Source organism: Triticum aestivum, chromosome 5A (assembly GCF_018294505.1).
Source record: "Triticum aestivum cultivar Chinese Spring chromosome 5A, IWGSC CS RefSeq v2.1, whole genome shotgun sequence".
NCBI classification, from domain to species: domain Eukaryota; kingdom Viridiplantae; phylum Streptophyta; class Magnoliopsida; order Poales; family Poaceae; genus Triticum; species Triticum aestivum.
In genome coordinates this window covers 410,585,675-410,589,877 of record NC_057806.1, presented here as the reverse complement: position 1 = coordinate 410,589,877, position 4,203 = coordinate 410,585,675, and positions in this window count along the sequence as shown.

Here is a 4,203-nt window from a genome sequence, read left to right as displayed (position 1 = left end):
GGTGTTGCCAAAGCCAAAAAGATGGAACCGAAGCTCCCTGATTGATTGATTGAAAGAATAGAAAAATGCAACATATCTCCTCTCGCTCCCGTGCTTGGACACATGTACAGTATAGAGCACAGAGTCTACTCCCCTATCCCTTATATCACAAATCACAAAGCATTGAGGCGTCAAATCACAAAGCATGGACGAAGCAACCATCATTTCACTCTTCGCTGACTCCACTTCTCCATTGTCTTCTTCGAGAAATCACCTCACCGCACTAAGCTGGACGGATGATGCTATTGTGTACTAGTAGTACTAGTACATTATTTATGTGTCCTTTGGTTCAATGGACTTCCTGGATGCAAATAAGGCGGTTGTCTCGGCTTGCAGGCGGCACTTGCATCCGGTGGTCTCCCTCAACGGTGTTCTCCGTCGAATGCACTTCTCCAAACCACAACGTTCGAGATATCGTCGACGTCACCGCAATGGGGATAGAAGTCAAATAGTTACTACCTCCATTTTCTTGTACACAAGGCCAGTATATCAAAATTACAATTTGCAAAAGGTCACTAACACTAATCGAGGCAAAATTGATGGGGTTTGCCTCGTAGTAGCAACCAAGGACATTAATATACCCTTGCATGAATGCGGAAGTGAGAAGGTTAGTTTGCATGGCGCTGCATTAATCAAGCGATGAGGAGTGAGATGGTTAGCTCTTTGGGCTTTGGAGAAAAAATATGCATTAATTGACACGTCAAATGAGGATTTGTATCGATTTTAATCCCGCGAAGGAAAACCCCACCTTTCTTTATTAACACCAGTACTCCTAGTATGTACGTACTTATCCTATTTGGGTCTAGGCCTTGCATTGCCATACTTTGCTTCACATTTTTGCCCAAGCTTGCCTAAAGTTTTCAAAATGAAAAGGAGGTACACTTGCGCACGGCTGTCACGGTCGCACCGCACTCTCACACGGTCGCTCCGCACCCTCACACAGTCGCTCCTGCACGCTGCAAACCCAACCAAGGGAACGCACCCTCACTGACAAGTGCTACCGCATGTGAATAAATCAAACTCAGCCATCCTACCGCTGACACATAATTTTCGTTCATACAGTATGTTTATCCAACCGCATGTTGGGGAGGATCCGTACGGCCCATGCGGTGGTCTGTTGGGGAAGAAGAAGAGGTGAGGAAGAAGGGTTAGGAGACATAGGATATTCATCCAACAGCCTGGAATGGCAGACTGACCCAAATGATGAAAGTCAGGCGACTTGCATAACAATATATGTTTTTACACAGCAAAAGATCCCTAAAAACAACAACATAAAGAAAAACTATCACTGCTCGCGGAACGAGACGGCCTCGTCGTCTTTGGCTGCTGGCGCGAACCAGGCATAGCTGCCGACGTGTGTCTCTACACCCTGGCTGTCCTCGGCCTCCAGCTACTCATTCATGCGGAGCATGCGGGCATTCTGCATGGACGAGAGCAGCGCCCGGTTCAAGTCGAGGATGTCCGGTTCCGCCTGCAGGAGGGCCTCGATGGCAGCGGCATCCGCGTGCTCCGCGTCGAGTTGAGCCTCCGCGGCCCAGTTCAAGTTGAGGATGTCCGGTTCTGCCTGCAGGAGGGCCTCTATGGCAGCGGCATCCACGCGCTCTGCGTTGAGTTGAGCCTCCGCCGCCGGTTCAAGCCGAGGACGTCCGGTTCCACCTGCAGGAGGGCCTCAATGGCAGCGGCATCAGCATGCTCCGCCTCAAGTTGAGCCTCCGCCGCCCGGTTCACATCCATGACATTCGTTTCCGCCTGCAGGAGAGCCTTGATGGCAGCAGCATGCGTGCGCTCCGCGTCGAGTTGAGCCTCTGCCTCCCGGTCCTCCTTTAGTATCGCTAGGTTGAACCGTTGGTCCGCCTGTACCATCGGGGACCCGGACGCCGGCATGAAGTCAATGTCCATCGTCTCATACCCATCGGGGGCCTTCTGCGCCGCGATCTCTGCCATGAACATTGGATCGGCTTCCTCCTCCTTGTAGCTTGGCTCCAGAGAATTCGGGGATTGTCCCTCCGCAAAGCGAGCTTGGCAACGGAGGTCCGTGGCGCCGACCGCCGCCGCGATTTCTACACGGCGCTCCGACGTCAGCATCTTGTAGTACGTGATCTTGCGGTGCACCATGGCTTTCCGGCGAACTAGGGGACGTTTGATGCGGGCTAGGGGATTGAAAGGTGGGGGATGGGCTAGAGAGGAGGTGTGGTTTTGGTGCAGTGGCTGGCGTAGGCCGAGCAGCGAAGGTTCTGGTGTGAATAGTGGTTCCAATGACGACCGGTCAATCGGTTTTGACTGTACATCTGTCACGTTCGCGTTGCACCCCAGCACGCTGGACCCTCCACATCGCTCACCGAATGGAACATGCTTAGTCTTGCGTTTTCACTCGCTTGTGGGGCCACATTTGAGAGCAAACTGACGTCCCTCCCCCGCCCGCGTCATTTATACCACCACTCCCTCCGTTTTATGCAGAGTAAATAAAAACAGAGGGAGTATACTACGGATGAGGATCCCCTGATGTGGCAGAACCCATTGAGTAACTGACATGCGGGGCCTAGCAAGCATGGGGTCCGCTAGTAAGTGAACGAAAGGGAGGGTGAGGCAGGGATACCTACGTCAGAGGATCCACTTTCACTACTACTCCCTCCTTCCATCTACAAGGCCCAATGCGTTTTTCGAGGCTAACTACGTCAGAGGATCCACTTTCACTACTACTCCCTCCTTCCATCTACAAGGCCCAATGCGTTTTTCGAGGCTAACTTTGACCAAATGTTAGAGTAATAATATCTGACATGCAACTTACACAAAGCATACGGTCAAATTCGTATGTGAAAGGAGCTTCCAATGATATAATTTTCACATTATACATCTCATGTACTATTAATCTTGTCAATAGTCAAAGGCGGTTTTGAAAAACGCATTAGAGCATGGTTAATAATATAGCCAGCCGATGGCTATAAGGAACTGCCTTGTCATCTACAGCCATCATGTATATGCACTCATACAGTAGTGTGGGCTATTTCCCGCAAAAAATATATAAGGTTGGCTATTGTATTAGTACTTTTTTTCCATCTCCTCTCTATCTCTTTCTTCATATTTATTGTATTTAACTAGGAATGCGTATATAGCTAGGCTCTTGCATGAGAGCTCACTCCCTTTACTTTTTCACATCTCTCTCCTCCACATAGGCCCTATATAAATGGAAGGAGGGAGTACTATGAGCATTGCATACTCTACTACAGATGTTGTCAGTACTCCACTAGTACTATTGGACATGGAGCTTAAAAAAAGTTACTATTGGACTGGCTATACGTGGCAAAATCCTAGTAGGAAGAGCATGCTCGAGAACAAGCACATTCACGTGGTTGAAAACAAATTGGAAACCATGTCCGTTTGAATACAAATCTAGGAGTACATACGAATCTAACAATATTGATTGGGCATTGTTGAATGTTGATACTTTTTTCTATAAGTTTGATCAAAGTAGAGATACTTTGACTACACATAAAACTTATATGTAAACTACTAGAAAGGATCAGAGGGAGTATATTGTACGTTCAAGAGTGAAACGAACATTGAATACCCTTTATATATGATTTGTGGATGCTATGATCACCGGTTCAAAATTTTGAATCCGCCTTAGGTATCACGCATGCACCCACTCGTTCTCTCTCGATTTCATCTCGGGGTCCGGAGATTGATTGAAAGAGGACTAGGGTGGGTACAATACATTTGTTTCGCTTATGAACATACAATATACTCCCTCTGATCCCCACAGACCCAATTCGTTTCGGCAGAATGTTCAAATGAGTCATGCGGGAGTGACACGTTCAACGTCGCTTTACACGGTCGGTTTCAGTGTGCCGAGGGTGGCGTTAGCGCAGTGGCACGACCAGCAGATCAACACCTGGCTCGTCGAGGATGCACAGGGCACCGAAGTGCGCGCGTGCCGCGTCGGCAGAGTGGTGTAGCGCGGCCAACTGCATCCCCAGTGTAACGCCCCAAGACCGGAGCTTCAGATGCCTTCCAGGGTTTCCGGGTTTCGTTGTGTGTTTTGTTTCGTCTGTTGCATTCATCTTTGCATCGTGTGCATTGCATCATGTCATCATGCCATCATGTCATTTCTTTTCTTAACTCATCTAAATAAACCGTATGGATCTTCGATCCATTTAAACCGAG